The sequence below is a fragment of the Bos taurus genome, chromosome 3 (genome assembly GCF_002263795.3).
Source record: "Bos taurus isolate L1 Dominette 01449 registration number 42190680 breed Hereford chromosome 3, ARS-UCD2.0, whole genome shotgun sequence".
Classification (NCBI taxonomy): Eukaryota; Metazoa; Chordata; class Mammalia; order Artiodactyla; family Bovidae; genus Bos; species Bos taurus.
This window is the reverse complement of record NC_037330.1, coordinates 96,948,008-96,961,028: the sequence shown is the minus strand read 5'-3', so window position 1 is coordinate 96,961,028 and position 13,021 is coordinate 96,948,008. Positions and strand designations below refer to the sequence as shown.

Here is a 13,021-nt window from a genome sequence, read left to right as displayed (position 1 = left end):
ATTCTTGCCTGGAGAATCCCATGGCTGGAGGAGCTTGGTGGGCTACAGTCCACGGGTCGAGAAGAGTCGGACACGACTGAACGACTTCACTTTCACTTTCTTTTGCCCAGACCTTCATTTACCCAGTTTGCTGGGCTCACACGTTTTGACTTCAAGACTCAATTTAAATGCGACCTTTTCAGGGAAGTTTCCCCTAACAGCCTGTGTGGAATCGGTCCCCCTCCTCTGTTTCCCTAGCACACTGTGCATACTGCTTATCCAGGTGCATTATAAATAGATTTCTGCTAGACTATAAATCACAGGTACTATGATTTATTAAATGCCTACAATACCTCACAAAAGTTTTTGTCTTCATCATCTTTTTACTAAACACAGGGAAGGAGTTAGGAAGGGAGACTAGGAAAAAAAAAAAAAAAGGGACAGAGGAAAACAGGAACTAAAACAAGCCACTTTTGAAAGTTTGTCAACCTGGTCTAGAAATACCCCTTTATATGGTCCTTTTAAAGAGAAAACTGGGATCAAGTAGAGTAAGACCCACTCAGGTTCCAGGCACGTATCTCAGCAAATGCTCAGCAGCAGAAATAGTCTTGGAAACTGGGGTGGATGACATGGTCAGTGGGAGTCAGTCATCTACAAAAAATTCCTCTAATCAGAACAAGTGTCTCGATTCCTTGATCAAATGCAGAAAAGCACTTGTGTGTGTGTGTCGGGAGCGGCAGGGGGGAGGGGGGCGGTCCTGACCTTTGGACCCGCCTGAGCTGTAAGGGGGATACAAATGTGCTGAGAAGCACAGAGTGAGTGACTAGCCTCTGCTGTGGAGGGTGATTCAGCACTGCCTGGGGCCAGCACTAGGCCAGAGAGGAAAGAGTTGGGCTGGGGAGAGGCTGAGAAGTTCTGGAAAACTAGCCGGGCCTGGTCATGGTGAAGGGTGCAGTCTAAGCTTAAGAGGAATGGATATTTAAAGGGGATACTAGTTGTTGCACTGGGGGACTCATCCCACTTTCTCTCACTTAATCCTCATAATTACCCCAAAAGCTAGGCATGGCTATCTTCCAGAAGCACAGAAGTAGAGGTACAGGGACATGAAGCAACTTATCTAGAGCCAGATACATACCAGGTAGAGCCTGTATTCCCATCAGGATCTCTTTCAATCACAGCATGAAGCTACCCATGTGGCTGCTCAGCTTAGGGGTCTGACTGTGGCCTGAGGGGAGACCAAGTTTCAGATGTGGCTTTGTCCACCTTGCTACATGTGGACAATGTAAATAATGAAAATAATGAACAATGAAAATAATGCCCTCTGAGACTCATTTTTATCTTTTGTTCATTAAGAGTTGGAACCAGGTGACCTTTACAGACTCTTCAGACTCAAATTCTATGAGAGCTATAAGAATTTTAAAGGTGCTACTTCTTCTCTCCTTCCCTGTATTCTTTCCCACCATCCTTTACACACACCCACATGCCCTCTCAAAGTGGTGTATAAAGAATCTTTTTATATTATCCAGTTTGAAAAAAGAAGCTTGACAAAGCATAGAGACTTGCAGGACTTTATCACTGTTGATTCACTCGAAACTACACACCTCCCCCAACACTTACTGCCTGATCTTCTTTGTTTATGCCAGGAAAAGCAAGCCTCCCCCTTAGTAAAAGAGAGCTGCCTTTATCTTTTATAAAATTTACTCTTTTTAAACTCTACCTTGGGGTTTCAGTTACATTAAACAACCCTATTCAGCATGTAATTGGAGAAAATATAATGGAAATATTGAAATAAAAATAATATTTTCCCTAATATATTCATTTTAATTGTTCCTTTTCTTCTCATCAGAGTGAGTGGGAGGTAAACCCTTCTATTTCAGTTACATCCTCTTTAAATGACTGGAGTTTTTATAGTGTGCTATTTTGTGAACAGAGATTCTTCCTTTTTTTTTTTAACTCTCTTATGTTAAAACACCTCTGGGTTCAAGTTAAATCATTTTATTGTTCCAGATATACTTGATCATAAGCCAAAGAATAATAAGTATTCTGCTTATGATCCAAGTATCCTTATTAAGTGCTTATATCAAATAAAGCTTTCTGGAATTAGTTGAAAATATAGGCCTGACAACAAAAGCAAACTTTCATGGAAAGGCATTAAGTTCCAGAGGCAATGTAGGGTTTTTGTGAAAAAAGAGCAAACTGTACCAATAAATCTTATAGCAACAACATTGTAGGGGGCCACACAGCTTTAATTCCCACAACTACCTTGTAAGATGGATATTGTTAGCTCCGTTTTATATCTGAAGAAACAGAAGCTTGGAGAGGTTATATAAACTGCTTAATAATCCAACAAAGTAAGTGGTGGAATCCGGCTTTTAGATGTTGGTTGCAGAGAGATGGATCAAAAAGAAAAGAGGAAGGAGTTTGTCTTCTTTGAAATCCTCCAGGATAATTAAGCTCAATAACTACTTTAAGAAACTGCTGGCAAAGTGAACCCCATTCCAGACTACTCTGCCTGGTAGTTATTAGAAAGAATAGGAGATACTCTCCCTTCCAGAACTTGGAAACCGTACGGCCAACTGTAGATCTGCCTAGCTGGTGGCTGCCATGCTATGAGATGGGTGTAAGCTGCTACCAAGAAACAGACTCCAAAGAAGTTTTCTCAGGGAGGGAGTGGACAATGCAGTACCTAAATAGTATCACCAGCCCTGACTTTGATGCAAACGAGGCAAAAGTGTGTTGATACATACACATACACACACACCATACACATTATTCACCCACACCCACCTGCCCCCACCAACAAAATCACACCTACCACATATACCACACACATACATAAACCCACACATACCACATACATCATACACACACAATGGGAGAAAAAAATATAGAAATTAAAAAGATACTTTATACAATGTCGGTGGGAAGTAAAATGGTGCAGCCACTTTGGAAAATAGTCTAGCAGTTCTTCAAAAGGTTACACAGAATTACCATACAATAAAAGAATTCCAGTCCTTGTTATATACCCAAGAGTACTGAAAAGATTTTTCCATGCAAAAACTTATACACAAATGTTCACAGAAGTGTTGTTCATAACAGCCAAAAAAAGTGGAAACAACCCAAATATTCATCAGCTAATTAGAGACTAAAACATGGCATATCCATAGAATGGAAGAATGGAATATTATTAGACTATAAAAAATTAATTACTGACACATATACAACACAAATGAATCTTAAAAACATTATGCTAAAGAAAAGAAGCCAATCACAAATACCACATATTGTATGATTACATTTATATGAAATGTTCAGAATAAGTAATCTTTTAGAGACAGGAGTAGGAAGTTAGTGGTTTCCTAGGGCTAGGGATTGGGGAAAGCAGAGTGGCTAATGGCCATAGGTTTCTATTTTTATTTTATTTAACAATTATAAAAATGTTCTAAAATTGATCATAGTAATGATATATAATTCTATATTAAAACCATTGCATTTTTAAATATGTGAAATTTAAATAAGTGATCTATATGATGTGTGAATTTTAACTTAATAAAGCTGTAATGAAAATAAAAGAGGTATGATCAAACCAAGATCTAGCTGGCACAAGAACATAAATCCTAAATTTAAATATCTGCCCAACAGTGATAATCTGAACAATTCTGTACTCAGAAGAATATGATGTGCATAATTTTTGTTTTGATTACTATAAGTAAATTTTAAGTTGTAAAATCAATGACAATCATTTTTAAACATTTGAAAAATAACAGAAAAGGACCCCCCAAAGAAGAAAACACCCCCAATACCCAGATAAACCATTATGAATATTCTGGTTTCTGTCATTTATATGTATACATATTTAACTTTGTTGTAAACATTCTTTTACAACAGGATTTTTAATGACTTCATCCTATGATATACAAAATTTATTAAACAATCTCTGCTAGTGAGTCTTTAGATAATTTTTAATTTTTCCCAATTATAATGAATACTGCCATGAACATTCTTAAGAGCAAATCCTTGGGCATATCTATTTCTGTTTTTATCATGAATTTGAATCCCTGAATTCAGTTGAGCAGCAGTTAAGTGTCAGCTCATATTTTGACTTCATTAATCACAGGGGAAAAAATGGTTCTTAGAAATCTCTGGTCTCTGTTCCTGGTCCAATCACTCAATTACCCTAAAAGATAAATACACGGCCACAAATAAGTTCAATCTGATCTAATTTTGATGTTTATCATTTAACATAAACTGAAAGGAAATTCATAGTGTTGATTCACAAACAAAAAGATGGCATGCCAAAGAAATAAGCTAGGCCATGAATACCAGACCACCTGACTTACCTCTTGAGAAACCTGTATGCAGGTCAGGAAGCAACAGTTAGAACTGGACATGAAACAACACACTGGTTCCAAATAGGAAAAGGAGTACCTCAAGGTTGTATATTGTCACCCTGCTTATTTAAATTCTATGCAGAGTACATCATGAGAAACGCTGGGCTGGAGGAAGCACAAGCTAGAATCAAGATTCCTGGGAGAAACATCAATAACCTCAGATATGCAGATGACACCACCCTTATGGCAGAAAGTGAAGAGGAACTAAAAAGCCTCTTGATGAAAGTGAAAGAGGAGAGTGAAAAAGTTGGCTTAAAGCTCAACATTCAGAAAACGAAGATCATGGCCTCCGGTCCCATCACTTCATGGCAAATAGATGGGGAAACACTGGAAACAGTGGCTGACTTTATTTTTCTGGGCTCCAAAATCACTGAAGATGGTGCTTTCAGCCATGAAATTAAAAGATGCTTGCTCCTTGGAAGGAAAGCTGTGACAAACCTAGACAGCATATTGAAAAGCAGAGATATTACTTTGCCAACAAAGGTCCATCTAGTCAAGGCTATGGTTTTTCCAGTAGTCAGGTATGGATGTGAGAGTTGAACTATAAAGAAGATTGAGCGCCAAAGAATTAATGCTTTTGAACTGTGATGTTGGAGAAGACTCTTGAGAGTCCGTTGGATTGCAACGAGATCCAACCAGTCCATCCTTAAGGAGATCAGCCCTGAGTGTTCATTGGAGGGACTGATATTGAAGCTAAAACTCCAATACTTTGGCCACCTGATGAGAAGAGCTGACTCATTTAAAAAGACTCTGATGCTGGGAAAGATTGAAGGGGACAACAGAGGATGAGATGGTTGGATGGCATCACCATGGACATGATGGACATGGGTTTGGTGGACTCCGGGAGTTGGTGATGGACAGGGAGGCCTGGCATGTTGCAGTTCATGGTGTCACAAAGAGTCGGACACAACTGAGCAACTGAACTGAATACCTAACAATTACAAAGGCTCAGAGGGCCAAGGAAATTACCCCAGATCATACACTCAATACCTGGCAGAACTGGGACTTAAATTGAAGCTGTATGATTCCTAAGCCAGTATTTTCCCACTAGACCTCATTGCTTCACATGCCATACGCTGTTCTCAAGGAATTTGCAATTTTTGGTAGGGCTTCCCTGGTGGTTCAGGTGGTAAAGAATCTGCCTGCAGTGTAGGAGACCAGGGTTTGATCACTGGGCCAGGATCCCCTGGAGAAAGAAATGGCTACCCACCTTAGTATTCTTGCCTAGAGAATTCTGTAGACAGAGGAGACTGGTGGGCTGCAGCCATGGGGTGGCAAAGAGTCTGACACAACTGAGTAACACTTTCACTCTCAAGATATTTGCATGCTGCTGCTGCTGCTAAGTCGCTTTAGTCGTGTCCGACTCTGGGCAACCCAATAGACAGCAGCCCACCAGGCTCCCCCGTCCCTGGGATTCTCCAGGCAAGAACACTGGAGTGGGTTGCCATTTCCTTCTCCAATGCAGGAAAGTGAAGTCACACACAATAAACTGTGGAAAATTCTGAAAGAGATTGGAATACCAGACCACCTGACCTGCCTCTTGAGAAATCTGTATGCAGGTCAGGAAGCAACAGTTAGAACTAGACATGGAACAACAGACTGGTTCCAAATAGGAAAAGGAGTACGTCAAGGTGGTATACTGTCACCCTGCTTATTTAACTTATATGCAGGGTACATCATGAGAAATGCTGGGCTGGAAGAAACACAAGCTGGAATCAAGTTTGCCCGGAGAAATATCAATAACCTCAGATATGCAGATGACACCATCCTTATGGCAGAAAGTGAAGAGGAACTAAAAAGCCTCTTGATGAAAGTGAAAGTGGAGAGTGAAAAAGTTGGCTTAAAGCCCAACATTCAGAAAGCTAAGATCATGGCATCTGGTCCCATCACTTCATGGGTAATAGATGGGGAAACAGTGGAAACAGTGTCAGACTTTATTTTTGGGGGCTCCAAAATCATTGCAGATGGTGACTGCAGCCATGAAATTAAAAGACACATACTCTTTGGAAGTAAAGTTATGACCAACCTAGGTAGCATATTCAAAAGCACAGACATTACTTTGCCAACAAAGGTCCATCTAGTCAAGGCTATGGTTTTTCCAGTGGTCATGTATGGATGTGAAAGTTGGAGTGTGAAGAAAGCTGAGCACTGAATAATTGATGCTTTTGAACTGTGGTGTTGGAGAAGACTCTTGAGAGTCCCTTGGACTGCAAGGAGATCCAACCAGTCCATTCTAAAGGAGATCAGTCCTGGGTGTTCATTGGAAGGACTGATGCTAAAGCAGAAACTCCAGTACTTTGGCCACCTCATGCAAAGAGTTGACTCATTAGAAAAGACTCTGATGCTGGGAGGGATTGGGGGCAGGAGGAAAAGGGGATGACAGAGAATGAGTTGGCTGGATGGCATCACCGACTCGATGGACGTGAGTTTGAGTGAACTCCGGGAGTTGGTGATGGACAGGAAGGACTGGCGTGCTTCAATTCATGGGGTCGCAAAGAGTCAGACACGACTGGTGGCTGAACTGAACTAAATGTGGAAGTGGAGCCAACTCTTCCAGCTATTGAGGAAAATCCTTGCTTTCTGCTTTTTGCTGCACACACAGCCAGACATCATTTCACAACTTTCTTTATCGTTAGATATGGCCTTAAACTACATGTTAGCCTATGGAATTGGACCAAAACTGTTATGAGCTACTTTCAGGACTGCTAATGAAAAGCTCCCACATGGGATCTTGCTACCTCTTTTCCCATCTAGCTAGTTGGAATGGAGGTGATGCCCAGGTAACCCTGAAACTATTTATTCAAGATAACAGTCACTCTGAGTCTCTGAATGGCTATATACTTAAGAGATGCCCTGTCCATTTGTTCATTATGAAGAAAATAATTGTACTTGCTTTGATCCATTAGACATTTCAATCTAACACAATAATTCGGTTAAGTCACTCCGTCATGTCTGACTCTTTGCAACCCCATGAACCGCAGCACACCAGGCCTCCCTGTCCATCACCAACTCCTGGAGTTCATCCAAACCCATGTCCATTGAGCTAGTGATGTCATCGAACCATCTCATCCTCTGTCATCCCCTTCTCCTTCTGCCCTCAATCTTTCCCAGCATCAGGGTCTTTTCAAATGAGTCAGCTCTTCACATCAGGTGGCCAAAGTATTGGAGTTTCAGCTTCAACATCAGTCCTTCCAATGAACATCCATCCTTTAGGATGGACTGGTTCGATCTCATTGCAGTCCAAGGGACTCTCAAAAGTCTTCTCTAACACCACAGTTCAAAAGCATCAATTCTTCAGCACTCAGTTTTATTTATAATCTAACTCTCACATCCATAGATGACCACTGGAAAAACCATAGCCTTGACTAGATGGACCTTTGTTGACAAAGTAATGTCTCTGCTTTTCAATATGCTGTCTAGGTTGGTCATAACTTTACCCTAATATATACAGACACTGTGGCATGACAGAAACTTATGCCCTTAAGAAGCTTACAATTTTATAGGGGAAGGAAGTTAACTTCATATGAATATAGGACATAGTATATGATAGGAGGAATACATGAGTGCTTGATCTCATCTTAGTGATTCTAGTGATGATTCTTTCCCCAAAGAAACAGCATCTAATTTGAAGCCTGATGCAAATATGGAAGTTAACCAGGAAACGGAGAAGGAAGGGGAAAAAGAAGCGTATTCCAAGCATAAGAAGAGTATTTGCCTCAGTAAAAGTCTGAGTATTAAGAAAGAACCCTGGGGTATAGGATTTCCACAGGTAGAGAAAGGGATGAGACATTCTTGGTAGAAAGAACAAATAAAGTGTGTAAGAGGGTGGGCTGTATACCTTTGGGGCACATGGCAAGTACAAGGTGGCTGCTGGAGCTCAGAAGATGATGTGGTTGTTCAGTTCAGTTCAATTACTCAGTTGTGTCCGACTCTTTGTGACCCCATGAACCACAGCACCCCAGGCCTCCCTGTCCATCACCAACTCCCGGAGTCCACACAAACCCATGTCCATTGAGTCTGTGATGCCATCCAACCATCTTGTTAAATACATTGACTCATGCCAGATGACTGGAATAGGGACATAGACAGGCAGGAGACAGTCTAGATGGAAGAGCCTAGATTTCTGTACAAGACAGAAGCTAACTACTGACAGAACAAGAAAGTCCCAGCTGCAAGGAAGCGTCAGCACCAAGGAGCATTCTCCGAGTATCTGGTCAACGAGAAAGACCAGAAAGAGTTTTAGAAATAGTTTTAAATTAAATCAACAATTACCTACTGAGCATCTACTGTCTGTTAAGTACTGTCTAGGTACAGAAGGTACAGCAGTAAACAAAGACTAACCTCATGAAGCTTCCAATTCAATGGATCTAGAAAGAGAAAGCTGAGTTTTCAGTTCTGATAAAGAGTATAGGGCTAATCTTTTATTTAATATATTTTTAATGCATCATATCTTACAGAGTGATTTTATATATCCAAAGGTTGATGTTTATAATTACAATAACCTTTAGGCAGCAAATAGCACAGGTTTGATCCCTGGCACAGGAAGATATCCTGGATTAGGAAATGGCAACCCACTCCAGTATTCTTGCCTGGAAGATTCCATGGACAGAGGAGCCTGATGGGCTACAGTCCATTGGGTTGCAAAGAGTCAGACATGACTGAGCACACATTTCTCACATGCACAGTATTTTATCTATTTTATTGATAATAGAATTAAGTTCAATGATATGAGGTAATATAGTACAATAATAATTGCCACTATTTCTGGACCCATTACTGTACATCAGGTGCTTCCAGTAAAGTGATTCACATATATTCTATTAAATCTTCAAAACCATCCTGATAAATAGGATATTATTACACACCTTTTTCATAAGAAAACAAGGACTCAAGTCAAATGTCAGCTAAAAACTGAATCTAAACTGCTGAATACATTCTATTTGCCCCTCTGTAACACTCTTCATCCTTCTCTACCCTTGTCTCTGCTTGAGATGGCTGACCTCTATGGATTGTATCAACCGCATTCTGAGCTTCTTGCTTCTGTTTAGGTCCTCCTGTGGGGACATCTAGAGTCAGGAAAGTGGCAGAGGCATTTATTTCTCTGGATCTCTTCCTGTAAAGTCATCTAAGGCTGGCTTTTCTCTTGATAGAAGGTCACTACTACTTTCAAAGCAGCATACTCTATACAACTCTCCCTTTCTAGGTTACAATAACCCCTTCCTGTTGTGACAATTTGATGCTTCTAGCCCCAAGCTTTTGCACTATCCTTTGTGGTTCTACCCCATCTACTTTTAATATAATGGTAAATCTTCCACAAATTATCCTAACTTCGGTGTGCCATCTGTTTCCTTTTGGAAGTCTCAATGAAACACAATCCTGTGAATATACAAGAATCTGCATTTTCATTCATTTCTTCAGCCTCTCAAGAGGTCTTGGGTCACTCTGAGATGTAGCACTAACCCTCCAGCTATAGTAGATGTGAGCTCTAGCTGCCCAAAGCACGATTTCACAGCATCCTCTGCCTTCTCTCCCATGGGGTTATCGTCCTCTGGTGGTTCATTGCCTTGAGGCCTGGATCATGAGTCCTGACAAACAGACACCTCAGGACCACTGAGTGGTGAATGTAGTCTGGAGCATTGTTGGTCAGTTTTACCAACAGAGATTTCCTCCATGAGTTCCTTCAGAATTTAATTTATAAGCTATTCATCTGAATTTCTGGCTTAAAGGCCATGTCAAGGCATGATTTGTAGCTTTTTCCAGTTTTCATGGTATAAATATGCAACAATTTCAAACTAAAACTACCAATGATTTTAAAAGCAGTTCACAAAATTGCTGAAAACCTAATAATGAGCTTCTGCAAGTGGATAGGCGAAGCTCTAGTACACAACCGTCACAGGCGATTGGTAAGGTTATATATCCATGTGTCTCACCTTTCAATGAGAGTTTTACTCTCGGTCATAGCCTGTATTTCCAAACACCTCTTACTCTCTCACCTCCAGTGTCATTTCCAATCTCAGTAAGATTCTGGAAGGTCAGAAGGAGAGGGTACATTATATTCATTTTAATAAATGAGGAAACTTGGTCCTGTGAAAGTGATATGATTCACCCCAAATGCAAGTAAATTTTTAACATCTAAGAAGCTATTATTTTATTTTTAATAAATATTAACTTTGATTTTTCACAAATATAAAGTTGTAGGACATCTAAAAGCACAAAAAACTCTGAAGAAATACAAATCTACCATAATCCTACCATCTAAAGATACCAGTTAACAGTATTATGTGTGTATTTAATATATAGGCTTTGCTGGTGCCTCAGATGGTAAAGAATCTACCTGTAATGCCGGAGACCCGGTTTCAGTCCCTGGGTTCGGAGGATCTTTTGGAAAAAGGAATGGCTACCCACTCCAGTATTCTTGCCTGGAGAATTCCATGGACAAGTACAAATATATATATATATATATATATATACATACATACATACATTTCATATTATTATCACAATTATATATAATATTATACCCTACTTTTTACTTTATATAAGATCAGCATTTTCCTATGTTATTATTAGCTACTGGAAACTATTTTTAATGCCTACATCTGATGCTGGGAGGGATTGGGGGCAGGAGGAAAAGGGGATGACAGAGGATGAGATGGCTGGATGGCATCATTGACTCGATGGACATGAGTTTGGGTGAACTCCGGGAGTTGGTGATGGACAGGGAGGCCTGGCGTACTGTGATTCATGGGGTCGCAAAGAGTCGGACACGACTGAGTGACTGAACTGAACTGAATGGAAGCAGCATGGCTAAGGGTCACACAAATCTGAGGCAGAGTCTTTGAACTATGCCCTGAGTAGTTATGACAACCTTTTCTCTGAGCCTGGGTCTCCTCACCTGGAGGTGATAACCTCTGGCTTTCCTACCTCCTGGAGCTGATGTGATGATACTGAGAGAGTTAATTCCTAGGCAGGTTGATAAGAAGTCTGGGGTCCCCAGGAAAGAAAAAAATGGCTTTTTTTTTCCCCCTCTACATTCCTTAGTCTTAGTCACATAAAACCTGTAGTGGATTCATTTCAATATTTGGCAAAACTAATACAATATGTAAAGTTTAAAAATAAAATAAAATTTTAAAAAAAAAACAAGAAAAAAAAACTTTTTTCTCTTTAAGCCTGGAACTGATGATTACACAACATAATTTAAATTACACAATTTAAATTACACAAATTACACAATTTGTTGTGTTGTTGTTACACAACAATTTAAAAAATTCAGTTTAAACTCTGTACTAAGGATTATATAATAACAATGTATCCTGCTTGAGGACAGTTTCTCCTTCCTGAAAACTTCCTGACTAATCCTGTTATCTTAAAATGTAAATTATGGGAATGGGTCTAGTAAGATCTTTACAACCTTGAGATGTTCTTTTGATTTATTATAATAACTAATTAAAGTATATACCTCCCTTGCTAACACTAGTGAGGGAGGCACTCTCCGTCCCCCTTCTGATGTCTATGTCAGAAGCTTTCTCTGTCCGTTTTCATACTTTAATAAAACTCTGAGACAAAAAGCTTTTGAGTGATCAAGACTGGTCCCTGGTCCTGAAGCTAAATCTTCTTCTTCAGAGATCAAGAATCCAACACTGTTCACCATAAGCTATCAATACCATGATGCAAAATCATTTTGTAACAATACAGTGCTATGAGACTGTTTCATATTGTGCCCAAAGTGTTAGAGGTACTGGGTTCAAATCTCTGGCCCTTAGTTTTATCATGTGCAAAATGAAGGCTTTTTGCTAGGTAATCACTAAAACTTCCTTCTAGGACATTGATAGGGCATATCACAAACACTGGGTCTTCTCCCTCAAGTCCTGGTCTGTTTAATGTGAAAGAGATCATTCACGCTGCACATTGCACACTGTCTGTATTGTTTGAAGGGAATTAATGGTAACCATCACTGATTTTACCCAAAGGCAATAGTTCAGTTTCAACTGTTTGTTTGACTAGAAAGCCAGTGTTTTTTTCCCCTACACTAAGCTATCATATTTCAGTCCCTTTTCTTGGAGTAAAAGCAAAAGGAGGCAGTGGGGCAGCATGGAGGAAAGTTATGGGCCTGCTAGTCAATCTTGCATGGATGCCAGACTTTGTACTGCCCTAACTTGCTGTATGAGCAAATCACATATCCTCCTCATAACAGACATGACAGAGTCAGGTTTAAATTCAGATCTCTTCAAGCCATTACTAAGCTCTTAACTATTACTAAATTAGAATAGAGAAAATGGGTTAAGATTTAAATTAGTGATTCTGTATTCATATCCCAGCTCTGCCACTTACTAGCATTACTAAACTATTAGAGCAGTTACTTAATCACCCTGAGCCTCAGTAGCCTCGTTTGTAAAATTGAGAAAGTGATAGATGCCCTTTCCAAAGTTCTGAGAGAATCAAAGAAACTAGCACAGTGTATGAAAGCTGTTTATGATAGAATGATGTGCATTAATCTTGAATTCCATACAAAAAGCCTAGAATCCTAGTAATTTAGTCCATAATATGACTTTGAGGGGATTTTGGAAGGCACCACTTTCTGGTTCATTGATCAGCAAATTCTCATTAGCTCTCACTCATTTCCCTGTTTGGGTCATTGTCCCATGACCAGG

General features: G+C 39.9%; 1 protein-coding gene across 6 annotated transcripts in view; it reads right to left on the bottom strand.

Annotated features, from left to right (window-relative positions):
• BEND5 (BEN domain containing 5) overlaps nucleotides 1–13,021 on the bottom strand; it is a 1,466,135-nt gene that overhangs the window by 772,361 nt on the left and 680,753 nt on the right. The gene's annotated exons all lie outside the window — the stretch shown is intronic.